The sequence below is a fragment of the Pleurodeles waltl genome, chromosome 8, assembly GCF_031143425.1.
Source record: "Pleurodeles waltl isolate 20211129_DDA chromosome 8, aPleWal1.hap1.20221129, whole genome shotgun sequence".
NCBI classification, from domain to species: Eukaryota; Metazoa; Chordata; class Amphibia; order Caudata; family Salamandridae; genus Pleurodeles; species Pleurodeles waltl.
In genome coordinates, this window is record NC_090447.1 from 143,024,929 (window position 1) to 143,037,811 (window position 12,883).

Consider the following 12,883-nt stretch of genomic DNA (forward strand, 5'->3'; position numbering starts at 1 on the left):
GCTTCATAGATAAAGTGTAAGGCAAACCAGCGCAAGTCACTGTGTTGCCTTACAATGCACCAGGAGGTATTCCATGGGTGTTGCAGTGGGTGTTTCTACACAGCACCCATAGGTTTTAATGCACTCCAAGATTTACAAGACTCTGTAGGCCTGTAAATCTGTCAAGACTGTACATCTCCCCAGGGAAGGCACAATGTGGATGCTCTTGGCAGCATTTTGTGAGCCAGCACAGGGGTAAAGGACGGAAATGCACTGTATCTTGTTAACACAGTGCCTTCCTGCCCTTTCCCTGTGGTGCAGGGCAGTCCAGAAAGGTCACTTACTACTCTGCCCTCCACCACTGAGTTATATCTATGGCCCTGTTTTTTAGTGGACTCTTAGAATACCACATAACGAACACAACTGCAAATTAATCTGCCCATGAGTATTTGGAGGCGATTCTCTTGCCATCTTTATTTCTGAAAACTATGTGTACCACCACCTCTCTAAAGTACCTATAAGTACCATTCAAATAAAAATCCTAGTGAGCACTAGTGTAAAATATGTGACACCATACACATAGTAGTTTACACTATTTGAGAGGTTATGGGTGAAAGAAAAAAAAAAGGGGAAGAGTTACCATTAACGAAAAAGGAGTAGGTAAGTAGTGTCTCAGCTGTAAATTAAAAAAAGAAGACAATTAAACAAATTACCTTATCTGCTCAACACCCAGCCCTTAATGGAAGATTTGCATTTTCTGTGTGCATCTTTACTTATGTGTATTACCCCCAGCTTTTTGCCCCCATCTGGGCCTGTGTCAGATGAGTCCCCTTTAGCTCCCCTCCTCAGTGGTTAGCATTATGAACAGGTCTCCTGCTGCAGGGACCCCCAATCATGCTTTTTTTCAACCCACCCTCATTTCCTTTCTTGAGCTTTTACTTTCCAGGGCCTCATTGAAATACTCCATGCTCCACTCTCCCCAACTCTCTCCTTCTCACTCCCTTCGCCTGGCACTTATCAAGCTGGCCTCCTTCTAGAGCTTCTCTGTGGAACCAGGAACACACATAAATGTAGCATAGAACATAGCCAAATTTTCATATTTGAATGCTTCTATGTGTAATCAGATTGGCCAGGGAGGCTGGTGGCATCTTTTGCTTTTTAATCAAGAGGAGCTGTATTTATTCCCTAAGACTTTCCAGTCTCATCCACCATTTTGAAAATGATGTAAGCATAGAACTTCTGAAGTGGCATATTTTTAAATATATAATTAGATGCAAAGAGAATCTGAAGAAGACTCACTTAAAAATGTGTATACCTCTGACACAAAAAACCCCAATGAGAATGAGAAAGTTTGAACTAGGATCAGGGATTGACACCCTGAATGGCTGTGTTTAATGCCAGAGATCTTCAAAGGTTGTTGATGAAAAACCCAGAAATTCATAAGGTATTTTGTGGTGCATGTTAGACCTTAGGGTGGTCTTCCCACTAAACGTTTTGCCTGCTTGCTTCCATCTTGTCTGGGTTTTTGCTCTGTTGCCTGTTGGCCTTAGGACTCTGTGTATATTTACATGTAAGTCCCTTGTTGATTGGTATAGCACATACCTAGGGCCTGTAAATTAAATGCTACCAGGGGGCCTGCAGTGCTTGTGCCACCCACTCAAGTAGCACCTTAAAATTTGTCCCAGGTCTGCCATTGCAACCTGAAGGCAGTGCCCCACTGCCATGTCGACTTGGCATTTAAAACTCCTTGCCAAGCCTTACACTCTCCTTTCATTACATAGGTCACCCCTAAGGTAGGCCCTAGGTAGCCCACAGGGCAGGATACTGTGTAATTAAAAGCTAGGACATGTACCTTTTAGTTTTAAATGTCCTAGTGATGAAAAACTCCCAAATTTGTTTTTTCACTACTGTGAGGCCTACCCCTCCCATAGAATAACATTGGGGATTCCTTATTAAAATAAATATGTTATAATTTCTAAACCAGAGGTAGTATATTTGTCATGTTTGGTATCTATGAACTTGCAATGATAAACCCCTATTAATGGTAAAATCTGATTTATCCTTACAAGTTTAAAAATGTCACTTTTAGGAAAGTTGGCATTTCCCTGTTCCTGCAGCCTGCCTTTGGTCACATGACTGAGTGTAACTAACAGTTGAGACTTTGTCAATTTACCCCAGACAGTCACACAATAGTGGAATTAGCAGAGCCTGACTAGGCCATTAACTGACTTGATGGGGGGGTGAAACTAAGCACAGCTCCACCTGCTGCTGAATAGGCTGGGCTCTGACACCACACAATAGGCTTACCAACCCTGTATTCTCTGTGCAGCCAGCTAGGAGCCAGGGCAGGGGAGGCAGGAAGTTCCTGGAACTTCTAAGACCCTCCAGGAGCCTTCTCTCATCTTCTAGCAGGGCACCAGGGTATAATAATGGAGCACTCAGACCTGCCCCCCAGTTTACTAATGGATCTGCAGAAGGACTCTCAGAAGACTGCCTGCTGCTGTGACCTGCTGGGCACTCTGCCAGGCTGTTGCTGTACCTGAAAGGACTTCATTGGTGCCTGGAGCTTCCTTGGAACTTTCAGAGGCCAGCCTAACTGTAGAGCCCTACATCACCACCTGCACCCAGGACTTCAGAAGTGACTCCAAAGGCTGGTTTAGCAGGTTTCCTTTTCTGAGCCACAGGGATTTAACAGGAACCCACCATCTTAGACCTGGACCCAGCCTGAGTGAGTCTTGAACCTCAAAGAGGTCCTCATCCATTCCTGGACCCTTGGATGTGGTGCTAGAGGTGCCCAGGTGGCCATTTTCTAAAACTGAGGACTTGTTATTTTGAACCTTAAACTTTAAAAATTAATAACTCTGGTTCTATTAATTGGATTATGATGGTATTGGTCTAAAATAAGTTATTAAAATGTTCTCTATTTTTCTAAGTTGTTGTGGGATTTTTGTGTTTTCACTGTGTTTCTGCTTGTGTACTGCATAAATACTTAATACATTGCCTCAAAGTTTAGCCTGACTGCTTTTTTGTGCCAGGCTACCTAGCATTAAGCAAAGGTTAAATTAGTGACTGTTTGTGCTTTACCCTGCAAGGGATTGGGACTGGTGCTTGACCAGGGCTCACAGCCCAGTCAAACAACAACCCATGTCCTCACAGTGCATCACTGAGCAAGCAGCAGTGTGTAGTGGGGCACTGAGTAACTAGACTGGTGTTATGTGAAATGAGTTGCTTATGGGCCCTATAATGCTTCTGACATGAGCTAACATATGTGGCATAAACCTCCCATGGAGCAGTGTGCACTGGTGGGGTATCAGAGAGGAGGCGAATTAATATACTATTTGGATAGCCAAGCTTTCCCCAATGATTTAGTATGAGCTGTGATTAATCCATTAGAGGGTCTCAGCAGAGTTGGTTTGTTTTTTAACCATATTAGTCACAAGTGGTGTCTGTGAGTTATGATGGCAGAGGTGTTTCATTCAAGGGGTGAAACATCCTACATTCCAGCATAACCGGATTGAATGCCAAGTGTGTAGTGGATTGCTTCAGTGTTTTCAGTCAGATTTTGGGTTATGAGCTTTCCTTCTAACATGTGTCAGCTACTGCAGCTTTGTTGGTTTGATGGAGTTGGTCTTGTGCACTTTCAAATTACTTATGTGGTTGTGAGTATTGTTTTCAAACTAGGTTCTGTAGCTGGAAAATGCCTGGCCCTATCTTGAACAGTTTAAGTAAATGCAGCACTGTTATATTGATACTGTTTAGTGCAAGTATGTTATTACTGGAAGCCCCCAGTTTGGCAATGCTGAATAATTCAAGTTTATGAATGTATGAAACGTACAATGCTGTTAGAAAAAAAATTATGTTATGTTAATATCTGTATAGTGCTAGCAACCAATTCTGTGAAACTCCAGGATTTCTCAAGGATTTCCTAGTTCATAACAATAATGGCATATTATAGCAAAAGGTTTCTGGTATCCACAGGACTCTTATAAGGTATGTCATCAGTAATGTCCTTAGAGTTTAATATAACCAATACTGACCATTCACCTCAATTCTGATTCAGGCAACCATGCCCCAGTACAATAAATAGAATAAGGAAGAAACAGATATAAAACAGCAACAACGGAGTAAATCAGACATGAAAAAGAGCCTGCAAGAGTGAAGTAAAGGGGAAGTGTAGTGTGGTGGAAAGAAAAAGCATAAGATGGAGTCGTGACTTTTGAGCCGGGTATTTGAAAACACCGGAAACTAACTCCAAAGAACAACTCTTTGTACTTGCCCTTCTTTAACAAAATAACCACTGCCATGTCCCATATGCTCAGCTTTTATGGTGCACCCGCACTATTCTTTCAGGATTGTATATGGAAGTTATTAGTGTTGCTGTCTAGACTGGTGGCTTAGTTTTATTTTTAGTGGTCAAGATTTCATAGATGACTTCTGTTGAGAGACATTTTTGGCCAATTATTTATGACTGACCTTGGGTTTCAACTGAAGAGCAGATCGTTAGGTGGCCAGACCCAGTAACTGTAGAAACTTCAAGCCCAGGCTTTGGAAATCAGGTAGGTGTTTTCTGATTCTTAATTGTTAGCAAATGTCAAAGATGGCTGTAAGATCACACATTAGGTCTATAATTCAACCCTTTGCATACAACCACAGAGTGAGGATTACTATTACTGAGCACCAGGAAATAATAATGCACTAGCTACCTAGTTCCTCGAACCACTAAACAGAGGTCAGTTACTCTAGTCTTTCTAATGGTCCTCCAGTCTTCATCTGTTTCAATATATGATGCCATACACAAATTTCAATTCATCATCTTAAAAGGGATAGCCATATAATGTATGAAAGGTCCTTTTGAGCATTGCTGGTAAATGGAATGCAGAGATACAGGCTATGCCACCCACCTAACTCACCATTGAAAACTAGCCAGACAGGTTTGCAAAGCCTAGAGGGATCCAAAACACATTGTGGATCACCAACATACTCTAACACAGTCCACCTGCAAGTCACATACAGTCACATACCCTAGTAAAAAAATATATTATGAAAAAACAGTAGTGCAAAAGTATTATTATTTCACAAGACTCAACACAGCAAGGCAGCATGCTGTGTTGGGTTGTGTGAAAAGGAGACAGCAGAAAAGCACAATATCTACTAACATCAGGTGCACTTCTTCTCCCTCCTGGTGCTGGGTCAGTGTGTGCTGCATAGCTCCAGTGCAGACAACCTTGCACCATGCTGCAAGGCTACCTATGTGACAGGCAGGATTGTTTATGCACAGAAAGTGCTACCTTTTCACTTGAGTCTGCAGCCTCCCAACAATTGCCTCTACCACAATTTCTGTAATTATTTTTATATTACCCTAGTGTGTTTATTTCCCTTTATTGCCCCCACATTATACAAATCTACATTATGGGGGAATTGTGCTATTTAATTGATTATAAATATTAAGGTTCAGGTATTGTTGTGTACCATATCCTTCATCTGTCATAAATACTCTGATTGCTTCGTTTCTTGGCATCACATTGGTTATTGCTCACATGTCCTTTCCTGGGCCCTTGTCTCCTTTATTATCATTCATCTCTGATGGAGTTTTCTAATATTTAGATAATGATTATGATGTTTGAAAATTGACACCATTGTTATATTTCTCTTGTTTATTCTAGCATAATTGCTATATTGATAATTGATATGCTCTTCATACATTTTGTGTCACCCTAAAACTATATCAAACTAGGAAGGCTAGCTGGACATGACGTGCCTCCCTTTTCACTTCTATTACATAGTTAGTGCAGTTTTAATTTTGAGCTTCAAGTGACACTTTTGAATAAATGATTAAACATTGTTTTTAAAGATTTAAAGACTTCTCATAACTTTAAAACTTCTGGTGATATACTTACTCAATCGATACTACTGGCAACAAGATACAAATCCTACATTATTGACAAAGATAGATACTCAATAGCTGATCTGTTGTGCACTCTTTCATCTCTCACATTATTTTTAGGCAGAGCTTGAAAATTAAAGCCTGCTTGAAAACATGTGGCAGTATTAAAGGCTTTACACTTAACTACCACATATGAAATGATGCCTACAAACTGAGATGGAGGACTCAGTCAGCTCTAAAAATGATACACTTCCTTCTGGCATACCTAAGCTATTATCAAAGATTACAAGTGCTACAGCTGTGTAAATGTAAGAGACCAAAAGAAGTCTTCTCCTTATTCCATGAAGGAGGTGCTGTTAGGAAGAATTAGATACTTTGGACTACGTTTAGAACAAATTAGAAACTCCAGAGAATTGATGATAAATGGTTAGGAATATTCAAGGAGATGGCAGAATTAGAGCAAAAAGTAAGTGATGGTTCAGAGATATGGTGAGAAAGATTGAGTGCCAATATTTAGATATAACAGTGCTTGAAAAGCATTCTGAACATTTTGAAAATTTGAGTCAGGGAAGACATTTGAAAATATGTGACTTACCAGAAGATTCTGAATGGAATGACACTTTAGCCTTCTTTAAGATTTGTGCTCCAAAAATCCTAATCCTGCTAGATATTGCAAAGTTAATTTTCAAAAAGCACATATCTTAGGTTAAAGGCATCATTTGTTTAAGCTCAGAAGGGTAATTATTCTGTTCTTGGTATATTTTGAAAGCACTGATGCCAGCTAAAAGCAAGAAGTACATTTCTGGGTGATATACTCATCTTTGAACAAGATGTGGTTAAACCTATTGCATCAAGGAAGAACATTCCTCAATATACTCATTAAAGACTTTGAATGCCTGATATAGGTTAATTTGCCCTTTCTACTGTAAGGTGTCCTATGAGAGCACAATTACAAACTAGGAGGAACTGACTTAACAAAAAATGTATATTGAACTGCAGAGGCGAATAAATGAAAGTATCAAGATATACTACATTATAATGCTATTTTTAATAGTTAGTAGATTGTTAATTATAGGCTAAATGTTTTATATACTTTATTATACATGTTTGTTTTTCTGTTAATCATTTGTATTTTTACTTATATTTGCAATATATCATGTATTTCTTTTCTCCAGTGATGTGTGAAAGCCATTGTTATGATGCATCACTGGAGGCAACCAGAAAGATGGGCCTGTCTTTCTCTTGTGGCTCCACCAACCTCACGGTTTCTGGGTTCCCATCAAATATGTATTTCAACCACAGTCTTCAGACTTCACACTGGCTGATTTTTGCTACATTATTGACTTTTATAATCTCATTCTTCCGTGTCCTATCTTGTTTGCTACATGTGTAAGGTTTGACATTCTAGCGTCTTTATTTGTGTGTTATATTGTAAATCATCAATAAATATATAGATCTATATCATGTAGGTTGACATCTGTGCATTATTATGTCCTTTGAAGTTTCAACTTATTTAACAGAATGTTAATGTATCTGGAGATCTTTTTAAAAGGGTTATGTCTCATGTTTCCAAATTAAATGTCAGCATTACCTTAACATGAGGATCACATTAGAAAATGAAGAGTCTAAGCTTAGAGAAATCATTCAATGTCACTAGAAGTACAACATAGGTAATTGCTCAAATGAATCATTCAGAAAGTATATGGATTATCATGGTCATGTACAATGGCAGAATACTCACATTGTTTTAATAGACAGTTCAGCTCATACTGATGTGCAGTTTTGTGAATTTACCTTCACTGAGTATTTGAATGCAACACAAAACATTGAAAGAGATTCCAATAAGATGATTGTTGAGTTTCCAGATACGTATTCTAAATTTAAATGTATCCCTAAAAAATGTATCCCAAAAAGTTTAAGGGCCTCATTATGATCTCAGTGGCATTGCAGCAGAGACCGTCAATACAGCGAGGATGAGGCTGCCCTCAAGGCAGCAGTCTCACCCTCATCGTATTACAATGTTTCCACCAGGCTGACTGGTGGAAACAACGCAATTGCGATCTTTCTGCTTGTCAGCCCAGTGGAAACAGTGCAGCCCTTAGGGAGCCGAGGCCACTGCTGTCACACATCAGCACCCTTGGAATGCTCACTGTCTGCAGAGAAGATTGCGTGCATTCCAAGGGTACTGGCAGGGGGGGCCCTGCACTGCCCAGAACATGGTCGTGGGCAGTGCATTGACACCCCCGTGGCCCCCAGCACTGGCTTTCTGCCTGTATTTTCATGGTGGTGAAACCACCATGGAAAGACTGGCGGAAAGTGGAGTCGTGATCTGCTCGGCCGTGCCGCACTCAGTACCTCCTGACCACGACCCGACCGCGGCCAAGCCATCGGAATCTATGATCCTGGTGGTGCCAGGAGTGCGGTGCTCTGACTGCCACCAAAAGTTTGGCGGTAGAGCCTTATTAGATACGTGGTGAATCTGCATTGCAAGAATCCAGGAATAAACCTGTATTTCTCTGGTCCATGCATCACAGAACACAAGCAATTATGATTTTGTAAGTAAACTTTTATTAAAGTCTCATACTGGTGAGATAGGTTCTATTTTAATTTCAGAACGTTAACCAACTACATCTGATTATAGATTCATTGCTTTTCAGACAGTTGATGGAGATTTATTACTACTGAAATATCCTTTGTTTTCCTTGGTATTGCAGGAGTTTTAGGGGAATTATTCATGTTTAATACCACCAGTGATGTCTCTATACAAATAGTTTGGGTTTGTTTACAACACCAAAGATTGTGAAATGTATTATGTTTCTAGCACGAACAAACTAGAAATGAAAACATTAAAGATATTTTGTATAAGGTTAAGGAATTAGAGCATATTTACTATAGTACACATTCTAAAAAACAAATGGAAGATTTGAATAAGGCTAAGGTTCAGGAGAACTAGATTACCAATGAAAAATTGTGAGTCCTTCTTTTTCAGAGAAATGCAGGTAATATGAAGGGAAAAATAAGACTGGTAAATTGCTTGGTAATTATTAGAATTTTAGGCATGAACATATAAAAATTGTGTCTTTGGTAAGCAATAGAGGTGAAAGTATTTTAATAAATCTGATACCTCTAATTTCCTTCTAAAATGTTATCAAGATTTATACACTCTGAAAATAAATGGTTCATAATGAAGATGTTATGAGGGAATATTCATACCATCTTATATGAACTCTCAGAAGGGTTGAATTGTTTCCTCTGTAATGTGATATTTCTTTCGAATATGTTACTTCAGCTATTTATTTTAAAAAAAAGGTAAATGCGGAAGACAAGATGGCATTTCAATCGAATGCACGTTTCTAAAATATTAATTCCCAAATTACATGATTGAAATGTTATTTTAGTTCACAAAAACAAGATCAAGACCTAGAATTCTGTAAGAATTACATTACAATTCCTGCAAAGGTTTTCCATGTGCATTTGGAGTGCATCTTAACTCATATAATTGGCCCGACCAAATTTAGTAACACAAGAATCTTTGTTAATATTTATTTAAAGCTCTGAGGAATAGCTATATCACGAGTGATAATAATACATAGTGGGTTCTCTACAGGGAAAGAATCAACCTGCTTCAATTAATCTAGAGTAATGGAAATCTCGTTTTTAGGAATGCAACTAAATTTGCACACAGTATTCAATTACATTCATTTGAAAAACAACTCCCCAAGTGCTTTACACACAACACTATTTAACAAAAATATAGTTTAAGGAAACCATTTTACATCTCACACGAGTCAACACATTCTTTTTAAGAAGCTCCACAAGGACTGGGTGTTCCCTTCAAGAATAATGGAAAAATAATTTCGAGATTTCTTATCTTAAGCACAATAAATATTGTATGACTTCAATAATAGATTTCTTCAGCTATATGTGTGTTAATTAGCATAGTTTCGTTAGAATCTTTCACTTCACAGAACTCACTACCTATTATGTTCAGAGCCCAGATTCTGTAGGCTTATTTGGGCTTCCCTTAGAAGCATTCTTTATGTTAGGGATGGCGCTACTTGAAGGCACTGGATTGAATAGTCTGAAACGTTTTGAAAAGGTCCATGCAAAGGTCCCAAATTAGGGCCTACATTTTTTAATTTCATTTCTACTTTATACATATCTCTCATGTTTTTAATTTGTAGTCATGGAATTTCCACTACCTCTACTGAGTATTTATTGATACATATTACAGTTTTTACCTTGTGATCCTGCGCAGAACATATGTAATTTGACACCATTTTGAAATTATGGGTTGGTAAATCTGGTCACTGTTTTTTTACCATCACATAAGTGGGAGTAATTTTGGTTAGAGAGCTTTGTGGCAAATTAAATTCAGTGATGATAATCACCATCTTAGTTGCATGATCATATTCGAAGATCCATTATATGCATCCCGGTTTTGTTACAGAAATTGCCCTGATAGCAAGATGCACAGGGAACAGGATTAACAGGACCTGAATTACCTTTTTAGGCCAATAATCTTATCCCTAACCAAGAAGTTACAAGCATTAGGAAACTGGGTGCTGGAACAAAAGTGTTCTTATCTCAGCCTAGAGTCGGACAGGGTAGTATCTCCTTTGGAAGTATCACTCCAACATATGGCCGAATATTGCCAGAATGTTATTCATGCCATTTTCAGATTCCCCTTCAGTACACAGGTTCCACCTCCGATGTTCAGCATCAAAATATTGCTTTTTCATTCTGTACCTCATCCATCTTTTATTTTAAATTTAAACCAAGATCCTCATTGCTGTTTCTTTCATGTGTGAGAGAGTCGTATATGCTTTCATCACATTTGTTTAAGGCAAGAACACACCCTATGTAACCACACACCTACGACAAAATTACTTCTTTAGTTAGTCATTGGTCATTGCCCTACTTGTTTTGAGTGGCAAATGCTTAGGTTCAATGTGAAGTAAATAACTAGAAACTTTAATTATGTATTCATTTCTAAGTTAGTCCATAGCAAGCTGAACTGCCTATTACTGAATTCTATCAATCAGTGGGTGCCTCAAAGAATGAAGAGAATTGTTCTCAAAGAGTTTTGAACCTTAACTAAAGTGTGCTTGTGATTGATTTCGGGTAAGGAGTTTCAGATCTCCTGTCCCAACATCTTGTTGACTGACCAAAGTGGATGTGTTGGGGTATTCCTTTGCAATATTTCCTGTAGATCGAATTGAGCAGTCCTTTTGAGGCATTTTAACACCACACAGGCCACTTAATTTTTGAGATGTTTTGCTACAGATAGGAGTTGTGTGTGTCAAAGCCTTTCCTGATCCTACCAGATTTTCTGAGATTCAGCCCCAGTCTGATTGTCATGTTGTAAACAAACTGTATTAATTCCACGTTCCATTTGGGTACTCTCCATGGCACAGCAGTTTCATATTTTGAATTTATAAGGAATCCTACAATGTGTTTATGATTTTTGAGTTAAGGTAGAATTAGTTTTAATTTTTAAAGTAAAAAAAATGAAGAATGTACCACTGACCACGTATGGTTTCTGAATTATGGGGAGAATCCTACATCATTCTCAGATATTGTGCTGGTTTGAAGGACGGAGTGCTTTGGAGGACAGGGCAGATTACAAGGGTCTCAAAGCGTATGAACCTAAGCCATAAAGAGCACATCCATTGTGACTCTACGGTCCATCCACTGTGCAAATTCCTCCAGTCCCTCTAAGCTGAAGGAATGGTCAGCAGGACCTTTGACCCACTAATAAATATGTACATCATCACCATAGTAATAGACTTTAGGCCTCTGGTCCTGATGTTGAAAAAAAATAGTGCTCGGATATGTTTGTCATACAGGTGGGCAATAACGGGTGGTACAGGTAGTGGCTTCAGCTAACACAAGTGGGTCTCATTTGACCCTTTGGTTGCAGTAAGAAATTACTTAGTCACTAGGTTGCAGTGTTGAACAGGCCGACATACGACTTTATCCATCAGTATGTCAAATATTATTGCGCTGAATGTTGCTGGAAAATCCAAGAGGATGAGAAATGATATATCAACTTTGTCAGAAGCCTCTTACACACTATCTAGCATTGATACCTGAACAGTCTCAGTCACCTTATGAGGCCTCTAACCTGACTCTAGAAAGCTCTAGAACTGAGAGATAATCATTTCTAAATATTCCTCAGAACAGCATATGACTGCTACAGGACAGTTATTTCTTATGTTATTTTGATTAAAACATGAGTTTGACATCAGTGAAGTCAAAACTGATTCTTTCAGACTAGCTGGAACAATCTTAGTATGGAGGGAAAAGCCCCAAATCATTGTAATGCCTACAGTTGCAATAGACACCATCTCATTCAATAGTCCAATCATAACAAGGCTGCTTCAGTAGTTTTCAATTTCTCTCTCCTCTGCTTTCATGAAGGTAAGATGGGGAGAGAGTCCTTCCCCTGAGTATTTTGTAGTTATGGTTTATTTTGCTGCTCTTTGGCCAGTATACCCAGTAGCCACTCATCCCTGGATCTCTAGACCAACACCCAAAATACCTCGGCCCAAATTTATGAGATTTTGGTTCAGGGTAACACAGCAAGTCACCTTGCTGCACCGCCCTGTGTCAAAAGGAAAGGACAGGAATACACCAAATTTAAGTAATTTGGCATATTCCTTTCCTTTCCTCCTGCGCTGGTGCAGTTTTGGAAGCCTAACGCCAATGCAGACACCCTTGCACCATGGTGCAAGGGTGTTTGCTTTGCATGCAGGATTGTTTTTGTACAGGAAGGGACACATTCCTGCATATAAACATCCCTGGGAGATGTGTTCTCTTTCTACATGTGCAGCAGGATGCAGCACACATAGAAAGAGAAACAAATGAGGAGAAATGATATTTTTTTTCATTTAGCCTCCTTGTGGAGGCTTAAGGTTTGGCACATCCCCAGGTTTACAGGTCTCCTTGCTGGTATGCCCTGCGTCAAAGGGCAGGAATGTGCCATTTTTAAGTAATATGGTGAATTCCTTTCCTTTC